General features: G+C 42.4%; 1 protein-coding gene across 1 annotated transcript in view; it reads right to left on the reverse strand.

The window, feature by feature from the left end:
• The window catches only part of klhdc8b (kelch domain containing 8B), a 198537-nt gene that overhangs the window by 14794 nt on the left and 163461 nt on the right, over positions 1-20282 (reverse strand). The gene's annotated exons all lie outside the window — the stretch shown is intronic.

Below are 20282 nucleotides of genomic sequence, written 5' to 3' on the forward strand. Positions count from 1 at the left end.
CAATACATGAATGGATGTATTTTGTAAGAGTTTCAAGCATCGTTGTCTTTGTGACTCCCAGAAAATGTGAAGTAGACAGCCCTTGATGTGCCTGTGTACCTGCCTTTGTCTGTGGACACAACCAATGACATAAAAAAGGAGAAGGTCACTGCTAGACAGAAATGGAAAGGTAGGGGAAGAGGGAAAAGAGGAAGAAAGAAATTGAATGCACTCCAGAGAGATCTGTATTTGACAGCACAACAAGGTCCGCCTCAGGGGCTGCCTCACTCTCCACCTTCCCCCTTACTCTTCCTCTTTCTCTGGATTGAATCCCACTACCTAACAGCAGATTACATTTCTATATTTGGAAGAGTGATACGTAGTGACACATCCCCTTTCCCTACTCCTTCACATCTCCTCTGCAAAGAGCCCTAACAAGAATAGGGCCAATTCACACAAATGAAACAAGGTACATTACAGCACACACAGTAGAAATGAGCTTCATTGACATAATGTAAATAAATACACAACACTGAAAATGACCAGCTGTACCCAGGGAGTAGTATTTTGTACCCATTTGTGTAGATTATGGTTCCTTCTTTCCCTGTGGTGCTGCTGTCACCAGACCTTAAATTGTGTTTTTTCCACTCACTGATAACAGGTGACACGGCCATTCACATATAGGCAGTATTTCGTTGCAGGCTACATTGGTGTAGTGTTCCTTTAAATTAGTACAAAGTACAGCTGAGGTAGACGGGATCTTTTTGCAGGTTTTAGGTCTGAAACCAAAGTACCAAAAGGACCAATGACAATTTTGACCTCATGATGGGTCTAGATGTGAATATAATGAATCCTGAGGAAAGCAGAAATGTACAAAATCTCACAGCTATCCATCCTATGTGGTTTAAATCCATTTCTTGTAAGTCAATATTGTGGGTCTGTAAATACATACATGGTGTTCAAGGCAAGGAAATGCATTTGATTACTGATGGATAAGACGCCACCTGATAAATGGGAGAGAATTAAATTTTCTCTATTTTCATACACCGGTGAATCATTATCAAGACAAACACAGGAGCAGTCATTCATGGCAACAGATAAGTGAGGAGGTTGACCTTCTGTGTTCCAGTTTTGTGAAATATTTTGTTAAAAGACAAGTGAACCACTATGCACGCACTCCTGTTACACAGGCAGCATGCTATGTGCAATGCAATGTTAGCTAAATATGCTGTCAAACTTTTCACTTTTAAAAAGCAAGTCTCACTAGAGCTGCACATTCATCAATGAGTTAGCCAGCTGTTTTTTATACTAACTTCCTGTAGCGCACAAATTCACCGCAAAAGTTAAAACTGTGCAAGAAAAGAAAACCAAAAATAAACAGAAGGAGTTTTGCAAACACATCAGTGATCACAGAGGTTCCCATAGGAAAGAATGGACTTCTGTGTCAAACGTCAGGGCAGTCCATTTCATAGTTATTTAAGGTGCAATATGTAAGAATCTCTGTTTAAAAAATTCAAAAATGTACTAAAATTATCAACAAAATGTGAAGAAATCTTTGTAGAAGAAGCCTACGTATTGTGTTGCATAGACATCAATGGAAGTTAGCATGTTGACCAACTAGCTCCTAGCCATATTACATCTTAAGAGGTGATAGTCTGACAGTCAACAACAACGCCAACACTCCCCTGACGCTCTGAGCTCCCAGTCCTGACAGAGTAAGGTGATACACCCGCTAGCTGCACAGTTAACGAAGTTTACTAGCTAAAGGCAGCTGCAGTTAACAGCAGTAAGTGGTTTCGTTGGTTATATGCTGCCCCCCATCTGTTTGTAAGATGAATTTGACAGGTGGCTGATTCTTACATATTACATATTTAGGACATTTCATAAAAAAACAAAAATGTCAACCTGATGGTGGAGCTTTAGGCAAAGTCAGATGATAGTTAAAGTAGTCGTCATCTTCTCGGGACTATGGATGCCAGTACAAAATGAATGGCAATCCATCTTACATGGTTTGTATGCACTTCATGTACATCACTTTAGACGAGTGTAAAAAAGTGTTAAAAGAGTCAAACTGAGAAACTCTAAAATGCAGTCGGTTGTAATGTAACGTAAAAGAGTTGTGGATGTATGTGGATGTATTCCAGTCTTGACCAGTGTGGTGCACAGACCAGCTGACATTCCACAGAGCCATGGCACTAGCATGGCTTAAAACAGATCAGGATAGTAACACCACAGCAGTGAGGGTTAAGGCATCTCACTTTCCCATTCATGAAAAGCAGAATGTATCAAAAACTAACCACCAGTGACATGCATCAGCTGCAGTCCTGACTTGTTTCAGATTGTTACACAGCCACACCACGGGGCAGGATTTACTCACTGATCCTTGCCTCAACCCCACACACGATCATGAGCTCTGCAAAGTGACCATAAAGCAAATACAAACGGGTGAGCCCAAGCTCCTCAGGGTGGCCGTGTCACTGAAAATGTAATTAATTCCACAGAACCTCAAAGTCAACGTCACGCTGAGAGGAGCAGGCTCTCCTGTGGAAGAGTTTCTGGAACGAACGACACCGTGGCCAAATCCAAGAAGCACTTAAAGGAAGTGTTGTAGGACATTGCCGGCGTGTCAGTGGGCGCCTGCATTGCAATCCTGAGCAGCTTGATGGTAGATGGCGGTATCAATCAGTGGATAGATGGGTTGGTGAACAGATGAATTGCCATTTGACGACACAATAAACTTAGTTTCACATTGCCTCCCAGGTGCAGCCCTGAACGGTCACCAGAGAGCACTTATCTCACCTAACAGAAAGGTATTTGTTTGGAAGTGTATTTCCACTGCAGCCAAGTCTCCACAATGCCAGTTAAGAATTTGCCAAAACTGAGCATAGCACGGGCGAGAGAGAAGGCTGAATGTAAAGTAGCGTTCATTTTTAACAACTTAGCAATTGCTTTAGTCTTTGAGAAGCAGCAGATCTGTTCTCTGAACTTTCATGGTTACATATTGCTGACACTTTCACGTTTCTAGCTATTCCTGAACCATTTAAATGTAATATGCATCATTATCCAAGAGAATGAAAAGAAAACATCTCTTAGGTTGAAAAATTCCCCCTGTTGGTTGTTATGACGACGGCGGCGCATGCAAATGCAGCGGCCAGTAGCTCCTTTACCTTTTTACGTTCAGAAACATAAAAAACAAAAAGGTAAATTTGATTTCCTGTTTAAAGGTTTGAGGTGAGTGGAGCAGCTGATGAGACATCAGTCTGTGCACAAATAACACAACTTTAGATTTTCAAATTGCACATGGTGGATACGACAAAGTCAAATCCTGTGCAGGCGGTACGCCAGTGATTCTCATTAAAATGAAAACAGACACTTTTTGTGCTCCTAGCATTTCCAAGTGGTATTATTCTCGGCCGCTGTTGAAATTGTTTCTATTTTCCCTCAGAGTAGCAACTACCAACAACACATGACAAAACATGAGTTAATGCATCATTTAGTCTGTAATTTAGACATGAAAGCTGACTGAAATGGTGCCAGTCTGACTGGACTGCCAGATTGCAGACAAAATAGCATAGCGAAAGAGAGTTTTATAGGAACCCAATCTAAACAACGATGGTGCCATTTATAGCCAGAACACCAGACACTGAAGCTTGTTGATGACTGTTGTCCTTCTACCATCCTACACGTTGTAAACTCGTTAGCTGTGAAGTCAACACTCCTACCTAGCTAATGTCAGTCAAAACCCACATTCAATGCTTTTTTGTCTCGCTGCACAGGCGCTTCACCCCAGCGCTCCTCAGCAGTCATAATAAAGCAGCAGGGACATGGGGCCCAAAGCAGATTCATGGAGATTACTCACATTGGCCAGCACATTTCTAAAACATTTCAGCATTTAATTAGGATAAAGTTTTTATTTTTCCAGTTATATTCGACTCCCAAAATTCTTTCCAACAGCCCCGATCACCTGATTATGCATGACGGAGAGGATCACCTATGAATCTGCTCTCCACAGAAGTCAATGGGAACGACTGGCGTATCGCCAGCATGCAAAATTTGTCTTTGGCGCATGCACTGCATGCAATTTGAAAGTCTAAAGCAGTATTATTTGTACACATGAGAGCGGGTCAGGAGACAAGAGGACAGGAGAGGCATCATTTCGAGATAACACAAATGATTTGCGGAGCTGCTGCAGCACAGGTTGTGAGGAAGTAATGGCAGAGGTGCAGAACTGCTAAATGGTAATCTCAGAGTCAGAGGAGGGGAAGGGAGATTCACCGGCAGCTCACAAATAAATATGCTGGCTGCATCACATTAGCTATTCACCCATGGAAAATGGAATGGCCAGATAACATGCAAATATAGTGCAGATATATGGGAAGAGAGGAGTGAGCAGTTGAGCTTTCAAACAGGCATGTATGAGTGTAACTTCTGCTGTTTTCTTTCTCTTCCCGGTGCCATCTGGAGGTAAAATTGGCAGGAATAGCACAACAGTGTTGCTGTCTCAGTGTCTCAGCTATCTCTGGATTAAATTCAGCCTCTGCACCTTTTCTCTGATTGTCTGATAAATGTGTGTGTTTCTTTATCTGATGTTTATTTTTATATGGACGAGCATATTGCGTGCATAATGCCATATGTCTACCATTTATAGCCTCAGCCACAATGTAAAGTACAAGGTACAAAGTACATAGGTGGGCCAAGAAAATACACAAAACTCAACAAGAGGATACACCAAAACAGCAAAAATCAAAAACAATGTTAGAATTTAAGGGACACTGTAGTTTCGGAAAAGAAATTCAAACTCAGAATTTTTAAATTTACAATATTAATGAGGTAATAATACAAACTATGAAAAATGTTGTCAGAGGAGAAGAACACTGTTTGAAGCTAGAAAGGTGGCAGGGTCCGCCAAATATAAACAAAACAGTATGAAATTGTGCTGATCTTTAAGGTCGTTAAGGTTTGTTTATTCAGTTTATTCAGTCATGAAAACAAAGTGAGTTTGATTATTTAGTTTGTTTAGAAATAAAAAATCAGTCAATGAAGATCTTTCTCTTCTGATTACAAAGTGCTCCTTTAATGACCACTAAACTCAAGGACAAGCATTCATAACTACATGACTGATTCCTCTTTGAATGCTGTTTCAACTGGAGGTTAAATAATTTAATTTGATTTCAGTGGGTAAGAAGTTTCACATATTGATCCACCAAACTAAAACAGATGTCTGTCAAAGGAAGGTTCTGCAAAAGGACACCTTCAAGTTCTTTCATGGTGTTACCAAGCTAGAGACGTGCCATTTTGTTACTGAACACCTGAGAAAAATGGTAATTTAGACATTAATGAAAATATCAAATCATGGGATGCTCAGATGGCCTTCAAAAAACAAAAAGTATGTAGTAAGTAAGTCGTCTTTTTTATTCCACAAATTCTTGTCTGATGAGCTCACTTCTTTCCAACCCCACACTAATAGATTGTTCTCATCTGAAACTTTTTCTTTTGCGTTTTCAGACCCATCAGACGCTGATGAAAAATGACATCACTTTAGGGTATTTATCAGACTTCACACAGCTCCCACTGGAGCCACAAAGGCTTTTATACTACTTTATAAAACTGTATTCCCTAACATCTGAACACAGACTTTGATTCAAAATCAGAGCATTTCCCCTTTAAGGCAGCAATGTGACGTCCTCGGTTTGCATTCAGTCTGGACCTTTGTTGAATGTCATTCCCCATCTTTATCATTTTCTGTCATCTCTTTACTGCTGGCCCAAAAAGGCGCACAGTGCCTGTGTAAAATGTATTTGAAAGACATAACGATTTTGGCTGCAGCTGTGTGTGCCAAAAAAGTTGAGACGGAGTCAACTTTTGGAGAAACGCAGCCCGACATCATGTTGCGGTGGCCAATCACATAAGCTGGCAATCAGACTATGACTGAAACCACAGTGGAGTGTAAAGTAATGTGTCTTGTGTATTCACTCAGTTTGGCTCTGTGCACCAGTTTAGAACACATCTGTGGATGCTGACGATCACTGTAGGACCAGCATGTTTAACCTACTGTGGCAGAGACATGACAGCCGATCATAAGCAGAGTAGAACAGGTCAGTAGCAGGACGTGTTATTTAGCATAGATAAATACTACAGAGGGAACGCAACAGACATTTCTCTGTGTAGTGTTACGTTTCACTGTCACTTCGGTTCGGCCTTGTGCCCCAGTTTAAAACACAGTAATGACTTGACTGTTATTTTTAATCTGTCGATGAGGACAAACAATCACTAGTAGGTCCAGCACGCTAGTAGCGGGACAACATAGCCGCTTCATCTTTCGACAAACTGATCAGCGGGGGTTCCCATCACGTCACACACACGGACCATGGAGTGACACTCCCACACCGCCACACTCACCTGCGGTGTTTCGCTGCACCACTGTCTGCAACATGGCAAATATGGCAGGACATCTCCGCAGGCATCATAAAGAAGAAGACTTTATGTAAAAAGTGCACAGTGCAGTTACAACAAAGAGTCACTAGATGGCAGGTACCCTCTATGACTTATCTTCTTTTGTTTACAGTTAGTTTCCAACTGACTGGTGACAAGTTTATGTTACATTTATATTGTTAATAAATTATTTTAATTTGACAATAAGGCCTTAGTGTGGTACACTGCAAACGATAATGGAAATGATATCATTCATGACACCATGTGGACCATCTTCTGAAATAAGAATTTAAAAATGTAATGAGTTATCATGGCATTAAACCAATGATCCTAGACTAGACCAGTCTAAAAATGGCATAGCAATCTGTGCTAAAAGATAAAAACAAAAGAAGATCAAGAATTGAATCGAATCGTGACCTAAAAATCGAAAATCAAATTGAATCAAGGTTAAAATGCCCAATTTTGTAGCCAGAAAGACAGCTGGAAGTGATGACGTCTTGTCACAAACAAACAGTTTTGTCTCCTAAAGTCTAAATGAAAACAACAAATTATGTTGCCACAAACACAGCTGGAAATGTGTCGAGGTCTCGTTAAAAACACCCGATTGTTACCATAAACATGGCTGGAAATGTCCCGTTGTATCATCAAAAATATCCTGTTTTGTCTCCACAAACATGGCCGGAAAACGTCCTGACAACGCGTTGAAAACGCTGGATAGGTACAAATGCTGGAACACAGCTTTGATGCTGCAGTTAGCAGCCTTCTCACCAAGCTATTACACCACCACCATCCCCTCTAAACATGATTCGACTCGTGACATAACTGCCAACATTTTTTCTGGTGGCTGGGTTGCTCTTGGAGTGAGGATTTGTCAGTGTAAATAATTCACATTCACAGGATTGGCAGGATTAGCACCAATATATAGTTTTGTTCAATTTGGAGAGTTTATAACTGAGGATGTTCCTGTGTCTCCATGGGCCTTTTTAGGATCCAGAAAACCTGCCCCATCACATCACTTTTATCAATTGAGAGTGTGAATGCATGCGTGTGGTGAATGATAACTGCACCACTGCACAATATCGCCTCTCATTTACCAAAACACTCACTCACCAGTAGCAGTGAGCTACCGTGCAAGGTGCTGGCCTGACCATCAGGACCATCTCTGTCTTGCCCAAGGACACTGTGTCATGAGGACAGAAGGAGCTGGAGATCAAACTGCCAACACTGTGATGAGTGGACGAGCCGCTCTACCTCCTGCCTCTGCCTCAGACTGAAGTATGTGTTCTCACACAGAAGCCTGTCACATGTGCATTCTCACACACAGCCTCTCACAAAGCTTGTCAAGCAGAAAGCTACCAAGAGTAAAACCATTCTCCCGTACAAAAAAGAAAAACCTCATGCAGCATTTCTCACTGCTGCTTCAATCTATGAATGAACAAATGAGCCACTTTGACGAGGGACTGCTGCCATTTATCAGCACAAATTATTCATTCTGTTGCCCTTGCCAACTACAAACTTTGGGGAAGAGGAATGAGCAGGCAATGATTTACTTTGGCCGACATTCCTCTTGTTCCTGTTGGACTAGCTGAGTGCAGAAGCTGCACACACAGACAGACATGCCATCATGCACTCTGTCTGTGGTCGTGTGTGCGAGCGAGGGTGAGTTGAGTGACGTGCGGGGCAGATATGTGTCTGGTGGACTCAGCTGGAGGAGAGGACAGTGTGTTATTTAAAGCTCAGAATCAATCCTCTTCCTCCTCCTGTTTCGCCCTCCCAGACACCAGCATTTCACCCAGTAAGACAGACGCACACACACACACTTAGACAGGCTTATGAGCCAGAGGCAAGAGCTCACACACACACACACATTAAGACACAAGCCTTCAGATCAATGCACATGCACACAAAGATGAGCAGATTCCACCATTCCAATATGCACGTGGGCAGATGTGGACAGGAATATTTCACCTATGCATACAAAAACCCCTCTCTCTTCAATTCACACATTTGCACACATACGCTACATCTGCCCAATGGAAGGATACAGTTACACCCCCACCTCGCCTCATTTCCAGCCACAAGGTATAAATGGGAAGATATTGGCAAGGAAATGAGGTGGTAATGACAGCGGGCGCTCTCTGGGATCACATCCTGACAGAAGGCTGAAAATACATTGAATATTTCAGGCAGAAATCAGACAGCTACGCCGCGTGTGATCACAACCCATGAGCAGCTCGAGACGCCAGTAAACCCATGTCCAATTTTGTCATAAAATGTTGGCTAACGTGAATCATGTTTGTTGCAATTTTCAGCTGCCTGTAGTGTGAAGACAGCTTGTCCTCCTTATAAGATGGCTGACATTTTTAGGTGTATTTAATTTGAGGTTTACTGCCCTGCAAAGCCAGAGTGCAGTAACTGCACAGCAAAACACAGATACACTGAAACACATAATATGTCATTTCTGCTGCTAGATGTGTCTCTATCAAAACAAAAGACGTAGGCCGAGTGTTGTGAAAGGGGCAGGGTGGAGCACTGGGGGATAGCCGCTGCTCAGCTGCCCAGAGCCGGCCAGCTGCAGTGGAGAAAGTCGGGTGAAGAGCCAGATCTTCTGGAGGAATAAACACCCAGAGTCACATCAGATTCTGCTCTGATCCAGAGCCATTTACTGAGGAGGAGAGCTCAATGATTATTTAAATTTTGGGATTCAAAAATGGATTTATCTTCACTCCTGTTTATCAACCTGACTGCAGCAGCAATACACAGAAGTGACCTCCATTGTCGGGTGTTTGTGGTCTGTGATGTTGACTGCTGACTGAAGCTGGAGCTGGAGGGGAAATGTAGTTTACTTCATGAATGTAATGTTACAGAGAGGAGAGGGGAGGAAGAAGAGAGGGTCTCTGCTGAGTGCTGAGTTCATTGAGAGGTTGACCTAAATTCAACCTCTCACACCCTCCCTTGGTGTGACTCGTTTATTATATCTTAAATAAAGTTTTATTAGATAAAGCATCCGCCCTTTGTCTTCTGTTAAGATTGCAGTCTCTACATTTTCTGGGTATCATGTTTGCTATTTGTGCCCCATATTTCTTTTTATTAACAAAAGAATATCTATCATTTGTAAAAAGCTGCCATGAAGATAATTATTATTATATAGATTATTCCACTATTCAGTGTAGTGCTGATCCATCTTGTATATTCTAAATGAAAAAGTACAACCCAAGTTAAAATGAAAAATGATCCACATTATGAGCAAACAATTTCATAGTATCTTATCTAGAATGCAATATATAACCATTAAAATCTTCCACAACAGTATTCACCACTCAGACATACCCACCACTAACCTCAGCATGTGAATCATCGCTGAAAGTATCTGCAGAATGAAGAGAAACAACCTTAATATATTCAAAGTGTTTTGTTTTCCCTACACACTCGACAGAGTTACATCAAGGGCTACAGTGTGTATAGCTGCTGTATCGTCCCCATATGGTCGAATGCATCTGTACCTGCCGGCTGACGAGACGTGGGCTGCTTCTGAGGTGCTTACAGTCATTCAGCCATCAACAAACAACCTGAAACCGAACTGCAGGCTGGTGAACACCCACATGCACAAAAGCTGTTGGTAAAATCTGCTGTAACAGGCAGTCAAACAGCGGATCGAAAGGGCAGTCAGGTTGCTGTTGGCGTGAGAGGGAAATAAAATGCTATAACTGTAGAAGCATGGCTGTGTTTAATTAGCAGGACTTTGATCATTAGGTCTTGAAAAGCCATCCACCGATCTAACACTCACATAACGATGCTGGACTCATTATGGACAGTTTCAAAACAAATCATTAAAATCGACACAGCCGAATCAGAGATACTCTGTTATTCCATGCATGGCGCCTACGTTACCCACAATGCAACTTATCCACAAAGACACCTCACTGGTGGCAATTCATGGAGGAGTTTGTGTAAAATTGGTGGAGTTATAAACTTAAAACACCTTAAAGAACCTGAAAAGGTCTGGTCATGAGAACCACGGTGCCACCTGGTCACGTGGGCCAGACAGATAGTACTTCAAGCTGGAGATGGCTCCATCAGGTTGAGTTAATGGTAATCATATTTAAGCAGTGGTATTGACTGGCATTGGTCTACGAATGGCGATGTCAGTCAATCGGTCAGTTGGTGGGTCCATCACTTGGTCCAGATTGAAACATGTCAAACGCTATCAGATTGCAATGAGATTTGGTGCAACCATTCATGTCATACCTGTGATAAACTGTGATGGATCTGGTGATAACCAGACATTTCATTTAGTAACATCATCAGGTCAAAGTTTTTATTTCATGACCAAATACCTGAACAAGTTATGACAATCTCAATTTCCTGAGCTGTGCTTTGTGTTTAGTTCTAATAAATGAAGCTTTGTGTTAGTTCATGCAGGACACTGAAGTCAGAGCTGTAATCAACAGACAGCCTGCTGATTGAATCAATCAGTCACACACCAAATCAAGGCCATTCTCACCACAAGGCGAGCCATTTAAATATGGCTCCCTCATCACTCATGACTGCTCCTGCTCAAAAGCTGCTGGCAGGCTTCCCACCACCACCCCAGCCTCCACTTTCTGGTTTAGAGTCCTATCAGGGCTCAAGGTTCATTGTCTTGCTTCAGGCTCATTCCTGTTTACCCTGCTGGCTTTCTGGCATTGTGCTCCCTGTTTGGGCTTTGCATGCTGCTTGGTCAAGAGCGGAGTCATCAGCGCCAAGCATAACTGTATCCATTTGTTGCAATAAATGGTTAAACCTATGATGAGAGTGTTCCTGACTGAATTAATGACTTCAGTTTTCTGGAGCTTAAAGCTGCTACAAGGAACCTTACTTTTTTGTTGATTCTGGCGGCTCCATAGATGATGACAATGGTTAAACAGAGTAAACTTTATTTTAGTATCGTACCACCAGACTACAGAGCAGCGCCTTTCCTCAGGCTGTAAGACTCCTCTTCAGCACTCCACCAGAAAAAAGAATAGTTTGACTTTTATGGATTATCCAACACAAATAAGTCGGAATCCGACCTGGTGAGACGTTAAGAATAACTATTATACCAAAACAGAAATAGCCAATCCCCTTGCTCCCCTCTTGTGTGCTTATCAAGGCCAAAAAGAGACATCAGTGTTGGACTGAAACTGCTTCAGAACCAGTGAAAAGTTCCTTGAAATACTTTAAATTCAAGTCAGCAGTAGATGGTTTGCCAGAGAAACAGTTGAGCTGTGGCAGCAAAACACAGATGAACAAGTTCAAAGGGATTCTCAAAGACTGAACAGCATATTAAATGACTTAGGTTATTTATTTTTGACCATTAGTGAATTCCATATTTAATGCATTCACTGAAATAAAAATATTTCCTGTTTATGTTTATAGTCAAATGTTCCTTCTAATGGCTTTTATGCTTTGCCCCTGTCCATAAAAATCTTCTTTTATTTCACTTTAATGGAGACAAATGATATAAATAGTGTGATGGGGCTCATCATTTGAAACAAAGTGGTCAGGGTTGAGATTTAAAAGTTTTTTGAGGTTACACACGATGAATTCCCCCCCCAAAAAAAGTTCTCTTTTGTGCCGCTCTCCATCTCTCAGAAGGTCTTTTTAATGCCCTGTTGAATTGCATGTTACACGCTGCTATAAAAAGCCTTCAAATGGTCCTTTTGTCTTGCCTGTTCTTTCCTCGCTTAACCAGGTTTTCTGCTGGATCGGCTTGTGCAACATAAAGCCTTGAAAAGTCTCTCTCCCTCTGCATTACTTTATCTGGCTCTCTGATAGTGACTATTTATTCCCCTCTTCTCTGCCACTGGATTTGCATCTTGGACAGGCAGATAATCACATCCTTTCACAGAGCCACACACACACACACTCATGAATGTGCAGCTTGGGGCAGTTGCTGCAATGCAGGTTTGATTAATAGCACTCCACTATCGATTGCAAGGATCGATGCACTAATCCGTGTGTCTTATGAGGATCGAGGGGATTTGCAAAGCGGTGGGGGAAAACAATACACTCGACAGGATGTAGGAAACTTCGTGTGAGTGCAGATAAGGCTGTGTGTTTATTTGTAACATGAAGCACAGGCGAGTCCTTCAGCACCACGGACAGCTCCACATGAAGCTCAGAGACTGAGCTGAGTGGGGATGTGGTGAGTGGAGGGAGGATATTAGCCCACTCATTTTGGAGATGATCCTGGACAAACCGATTACTCTGGCTCAGTCTTATCCAGCAGGGCTTTAGGGGACGCTCCGGACTGAAATGGTGGGGGTTAGGAGAAACATGCTGCAGATTTATGCCAGATCTGCTAATTAGTCTCTTTGGCCTCCCAGTAGTCCTGTAAATATTCATGCTTCATGGGTGGGCCTACAAAGTTGACGGGGGCTTTAATCGGTTCCACTGTCGTGACCACACCGTGCACCCTGCACCTTCTGAGCCGACAGATCATCTGATGTTCCCACAAAGAGAATTCCGCCGAACTGTTGTTGATTCTTCCCACTGATACTCGTGAATTCCCTCCGTGCAGGTGGTTGGCGTGTGCAAGAAAAAGCATAAGTGTACGACCGTCCACAGTACCAACAAGGACGAATCAATCAATCAGTCAGCTGCTGGATAGAATATGAAAATCCACCCACTGAAAGCACTGAGAACCCAAGTGGATGCAATCCAACCAGCCCTACATGAAGATGAAGAGCACTCATTTAGAATCATCTCAGTTTTCTTTCTACTGAAGGGAACATGCATCTACTCGTGGACGAGACTGTAAATAGACGGGCTGTGAACGTTGATGAGCTGAAGCGTTAGCGAGGTTTGTTAGCTAGCCTCTCATCCATGATGTATGCAGTTATACGGCTGAAAGAAAATAGTTCCTGCTGAGGCTGCACAGTTAAAGCTGCTGTAAGCCTTGTTGTTGTTTTACTTAACGTTCTGTTCGTTCTGCAGTTAGCAATCCACTCCCTCCTCTCTATGTCAACATACTTGTACTCCTTTCTTTTGTTCGAGGCAGCTCTCTCTGCCTCTTTCTTTTCTTCAAGCATTTTTTTATCGCTTGACCTGTTTGGTAGTGTAAGCCGTCACTGGGAGCACTGGAATTGGTACCCTTGCCTGTTAAGCCATTGTCAGTGTAGGTACCAGAACAGGAGGATAGTGCTCTATGCATGCTCACAAGCAGACAGGGCCGCCTTTTTATGGAGTTCTCTGTCCTGATTGGATAAAGTGGGCAGAGGGAGGAGAGGCATGGGTTCCTGACCAAACACTACATAACAGTGATTACTGTTGGAATACAGAGCTATTGGTCACTTAATTTAATAACAAATATTTAGTGACAGTGTTAGAAAAGAAACAAACATTGAAGGTTTTGCACTTTGGAGGTAATAGCATAAATATGAAACCTTGAATTTCTTCTGCAAAACTATGTAGGGCCCCTTTAAATCATCCATTTCGCGCTTCCATTCAGTCTCATTCTCGCAGTGATACATGGACTTTATTAATTAACGGGGGACCAGCTGGTCCTGCCCACTGCTCATGATGCACCTCCCTGGTGGCCTATTAAACAGAGCCAAAGAGAATCAGCTGTCCGGGCTTACAACCAGAACAAGAATCTGTGTTTTGAAACGAAGATGCTGCATGCGCGAATATTTCATTCACAACCCATTTTCACTGCTTTACCAGGGTTTCCAGAGGAGATCCTAATTGTCACCATGGGAACAGTGTGTCACTGCAGCAGTGTAGAATAGAAGGTGTTGGAGATAAGAGTAAGCAGGACAGAGTGGAAGAAGAGAGCTGCTACAGCAAAATTTCTCCATTTTCTGAAAAAGTAAGAACTTTTTTCCCCTGTTGCTCAGCGAGATCAAGGATTACCAATAACAGTCGACAAAGGTCCTTCTGTTTTCACACGCTTTGTCTCGTCTCTCATTCACTGTCACCCTCGACTGTCACCTCTTTATACGGCGCTGAGTGGTGAAGGAGATCACAAGAGAGAGACAGCAAAACACGTTAGGCCAAGAGATCTTCAGTCGAGCTCACAGCTTCTAAAGCAGCAGGGGGGGACAGCGTGGGAAAGAATCCAATATCCGAAAATCAAATCTTGAAATCTGTTCATAAAGTAGCAGAGAGAAGACATGCAGAGGAGAGCGCAAACATGACAGAGATGATTCAGAGGGAGAAAAACAAGTCTCTGCTGCTGAAGGTCTGACACTGGCTCCTCTTTGCTCCCGAGCGAGGACGAGTTCTGATTCGCACGCAGTAATTATTCTGCTTTAATAAAAAGAGATGTAATCAGCAGGACGCCTAACAAATCTGTTTGAGAGTCTATGCAATCACAAGATAATATGAGCTTCAGCACTGGCAGAAAATAACAGAGCGGAGATGACACCTGCTGTTTTAAGGCCACTGAGGCTGTAATGACAAAATGGAAATGCTCTCATTGAGTCTCTCTGCCTCTTTTTGTCTCAATGTCACTCTTTCCAATGTATGTCTACTCACTCATTACTTACTGATTCTGTTTCTGGAGGCCAGTCATATAAAGGTTGACTCTACTGACTTCCTTTTCTCTTCTTCTTCCTTTCGTTAACTCTCTACACCTCCACCCAACACCGAATGAGTTCAATTGATCTGTGAAACTAAGCTCACAGGGAGACTGCGTGTCACACTGTTCCAGTTGAGACCGAGTCCATGTCCATTAGTATCTCAGCATGTGTGTGTGTGTGTGTGTTCACACAGATACAAGACATGCTGTACCATGTATGAGTCAGAGAGAAACACAGCTGTGTGTGTGTGTGTGTGTGTGTGTGTGTGTGTGTGTGTGTGTGTGTGTGTGTGTGTGTGTGTGTGTGTGTGTGTGTTCATTTTTAAAGAGTCATTTCTTCTCACACCCAGCTGTATCTAGAGAGAAGATAGTTTTGGTTTTGAGTTGTCGACCTCTGAGGTTACTGTGACCGCCCCTGTACAATAAAGGTGGATTAAATTAAATTTCTTTTTACTGAGGATGTGGCCTCAATGACACCTGTTCATATGTTATTCTGTTGATCAGGGACGTACTGGGACTGAAATTCTGCCTGGAGAGGCCAAATAGGCACGAGGAGAGATGTTATTGCCAGTTATTTTAACACTAATACAGTTTTGTGTGTTATAAAGAGAATCTGATGATGCTGAAGACCTTAAAGACCCACTGGAATGTCTTGCTGACACCTACCTTCTCGGTTTGTATAAGCAGGTCACCGCAGCACTGAATGAAATACAAGACAAGGCCAGGCAGGCGAGCTGGAACACTAAGGACCCGTGAGTGTCCACAGAGGGATTTTTGGGCAGAAAAGCACTCAGGAGTACTGACATGAAGCGTCAGTTCACTGAGAGAAAAAACACTGCACGTGTCCTGTCCATGTGACAACAATATCTTGAAAACTGCCACTGTATCATCAACTGCCCCTTTGCGGTTTATTATCTGTTTGTTTTTATTTGACATCCGGACATCAGAGTGTGGAGGATGTGGGTGCATGACATGATCCATAGGAGACAAAAATACAGTGAATATTATCGCCTAGGCCAGGAAAAAGAAAAAGAGCCACGGTGACGTCACCAGCAATTATCTGATAAGTTTAGAGGTTTTCAGCTCAAAGCGGCCGCACAATAAAGAGGGCCCGCTCCGATATATATATATATATATATATATATATATATATATTCAAAAACTGCAGTGCAAAACATTAATTAGAATGGCACCATCACCAGTCACATTAAACTAATGCCAAGATCTTCACGGACACTTATGCAAAGTCACATCATTGGTGAGCGAATTTTCAGCGAAATTCTAGCTACCTGGCTAGTTTACATGTAACAGTCAGCACCATGGTCTGTAGTCAGGAATAAATACAAAGAGTACTTTATGAAGCCCAAGAGGGGGTAAAGGGGACGTACCAGACAGTGCAGGAGCGATGTTGACTTATAGTCTTGTCATCCTTGGCCTCTACAAAAAGTATGTGACACAAAGTATGAGTGGCTTCTCTTGTTTTCCTTCAGACTGGAATCACTTGGCCTCAATGCACCTTTTTGCCGTGCTCATAAAAATGTGAAGAATGTGAATATATCTTTCCATATATCTTTCCGTCACGTACTATACGTACACGTATAGTTCTCGCTATCAGCTTCCATAAGCTATATTGACTGTGTCCCAGAAACGATCTTGTAAACACACGGACATTACAATAAAACCTGGATACAATGTTGGAGGCGGAGCCATGTTCACTCCTATGAAAGCTGCTCAGTGCGCATGAAGCCAAAATGGTTTGACTTCCTGGCTACAAAATTACATGAGCTTCCATGTTGTTGGGCCCATAGAGCATGCGCACTAGAGGCTTCCACCGACCGAGCCAGCTAACTTCTGGTTTAGCACCTGGCTAACTTGAATATAAATAAAATGATTCAATCTTGCAGCTCTTCTAGACTTTCCAAATGTTATTGGACCAAATGGCTCAAATTATGACATTCAATGTCATAATCGTTTGACTTGAGTCATTTCACAGGGGTGTGACACTCAATAGAAATGATCCATTATCCAATGTAAGCCTATGGGAAAGTCTCTATGGTCCCCAGTGTATCATGTAACGATGTAATTACACAGTTTGGACACTTCGAAAGTTTGCTTCAAAACCTGAGGCTCTTTCTGGGGGCTTTGAGGATCAGTTAATTGGGTTGCAGCAGAGACCAACATGGCCTGGCTGGGTGTCACCAGAAGATATGTGTTTTGTTTGTTTTGTCTTTTAGACAAAATGAGTCTTCACAGGGATAAAGAAGCAGTTAGTCACAAAAACTGTTAATGTGTGTTCTCTTCATGTCACGGAGAAAGATTGGGTCGGAGAGAAAACTACATGAGACAGAAGCACTGGGTCAAAGTGCGAGAAGATCAGAGTTAACACTTTCCCTCAGAGAGGCATATACTGTACACACTCAGATTAGCCTGGAGGAGGATTGATGGTTCAATGTTCACACTCTCATGGAGGACACACCATCAGGGCAAATCGTTTTACCCTGAAGGTCATTTTCAACAGATGATGGAGCTCTCCCTACAGACAGATTCAGAGGTTGTGTTCATGTCCTGTTCTGTGTGTGTCTTTGAATGAGTGCCTGGGGCGACGGGCGTGTCAAGTGTTTCTGCAAACCTCTTAAAGAAACCTTGACTTTGTCTGACAGGCGATTTAATCACACTCTGGTTCACCTCCTCTTGATTGGAACACACTTGACTCTAGTGGAGAGCCCCCCGGTCAATAACTCAAGGTCATTATTGAATTGTCATTCAGCACAGATTTTGTTGTTTTGATATGAGTCATGAATTGCACATGGAAGAAAAAACTCAGAAACAATTTGTTATATAATCATTCCCAGTATTTCATTGCAGCTGCACATTTGAGCTGTAAAAGCACACGGTCTGTATTTTATGACTGATAAATGCCTGGTTTTTCTTTGTATATCTAATAAAATGGGATTCATGTCGCTGAGATCCCAAAGCTTCAAGATTCAAGTTAACCTAAAATGTTGTGAATAAAAGAAAATCAAGAACATATTGCCGCAATTAGCTTTTTGTGCCTGATGTAGGTGGTACTTCAGGCTCTTGTGTAATTATATGTTGCTACGTTTGATTGGACTAATGACTACTTCAGAGGTCAGCTCTTGATTAGACACTTTATCCATTTACTGGTTGCAGCTTAAGGTTGTTTGTTGAGTGGATGTGTTAAGTTAACACTTTTTCTTTTCCATGTAAACACAAGGTATATTAACAACCCAGTATCTAAGACAATACATTCAAAATGGACCTGATTGGATTTACGTCCAGTGGCAACATTAAGTACCAATGCAGGGCAGAAAGTCAATCATTCTCGCATTATGGGCAACTGCTTATCCTTTACCGGGTCGTGGGGGGCTGGAGCCAATCCCAGCTGACATTGGGAGCGGCGGGGTTCACCCTGGACCAGTTCATCACAAGGCTGACATATAGAGACCAACAACCATTTACACTCACACCTACAGGTGACCTTGGGTGATTAACCTCACTTGCATGTATTTGGACTGTTGGAGGAAGCTAGCATTCCCAGGCAGAATCCATGCAAAATCTGCACAGAAAGGACGCTGCCCCAGCACCCTTAATGGTTTTTCAGAGTTTGTCATTTCCTGGAAAATTTGTAAAAATGTTGATGACATGTTTTGGCATCCATTAAATGCTGCGATGGAAAAGAGGAAAAAGGAGGAATGCTCAGAGTGGAGTATGTCATGGGAGCAGGGCTCACCTATTACTGTAAAAACACACAACTTTTTAACTTCATTCACTGACTTGGGTTAAGCTGGATCATATTTTCTGGTGCTTTCTGCTGTCCTGTGGCTACTCTGCCTCAACTCTGAACAGATATCTTTTCTTGTTGCAAAAGTAACTGCTAACTATCACTAACCAGCAGCCTCCCAAAGAACAATTCTTGACCGGGGCTGTACGCAGCCTCCAGGAATGATGCAGTAGAGTAACAAGGTGATTTACAGAGTGTCCTGAAGGACATATGCTGGTAGGTTTGTTGCTGCAGTAACTGTTAAATGCTGCAGCTAGCATGGTTAGCCATGCAGCTATGTTGAAGTCCTATTTGCAGACTCAGGCCAGGGGTGCCAGTAGCCAAACCCGGCAAAGAAAACGACCCTGGTACTATGCCCTGACGTCAAATTGACCTCGGTCTTCTTGGAGGCTGTGTTGTATGTTCATGTCTGTTGGGCCATGTTCACTGGGATCTGCCAGCAAGTACTTGAGACAAATTTGGGTCAAAATGACTACTTCTTTAAGTTTAGGGTAATGGTATTTGTTGTCATGGTAACAAAAAAAGACGTGTGATTAAGGTACAGGCAGCAATGTTGGTCATGCTTTAGAACAACAACACTGAGACAGGAAATACACGCTGGTCGTCTGTGCTATAGTGCAATACTTCCACCACAGACTTAGTCAGTCTCTAATTACATCACCTCACATCCTGCTTTGCTCCCTTCATATTAACTATGACTGCTAAAGAGCTCTGACATCTGAATCTAAACGTATATGATGACATCACATCATCATCATAGATGAAAATATGCACTTTTACCGTCACAACACTTTGTCAGAGCTTTAACGGGGTTGTTGTAAAGAGGAGACTTTGTAGAAGAATATGGGGTCAATGTGCTTCAAACCCAAAGCTTCACCACCAACTTCACACAGCGATGTGGAAGGTGTGTGGAGGTGAGTGGACTTCTCTCTCAAGCTCTGTGTTATCATTCTTTACACAGCTACTTTTGTCACCTCTCTTCCATACAAACAATTGCAATGCCTTTCCAGAGGAGACTGTCTTCTGGAAGGTGTGACATTATCCTTATGTTCACATCCCATGGCTGTTCAAAACAGGTAGAGGAGGTTTATCATATCTGTTTCACCCAGTAACAATGTTCAACTCTCGTCAAAGAGGTCTCAAATACAACTAATGACGGTGGGACCAAGCTGGAGGTTGGTAAGATAGTCCTTGATTGGCTTTGAGAGGCTGTTTACAATTGAATGACAATCTGTTTGTTGTCTTTCTTTCTTGAAGTAGCTTAAATTCTGTTTATTTTAAATGACATATCATTAAAAAACGATTGCTTGTTGTTTATTGTGCTATGTGTAAGAATTGACCACCTTTTAAATTCATACTCAGAACAAACAGAGCAGCATATCACCAGAGTAACCGCTAACTGTAGCTGCCATTATTTAGTTAGCTAATTGTGACGTACATCTAGTGGTCCAGACTGGTAGTTTGAAGCTCCAGGGGAGTGCTGGTCTTTACACCATTAGCACAGGAGCTTTGGAACGGGATGGGCCG

The sequence above is a fragment of the Pagrus pagrus genome (assembly GCF_965226575.1).
Source record: "Pagrus pagrus genome assembly, chromosome: 11".
Lineage (NCBI taxonomy): Eukaryota > Metazoa > Chordata > Actinopteri > Spariformes > Sparidae > Pagrus > Pagrus pagrus.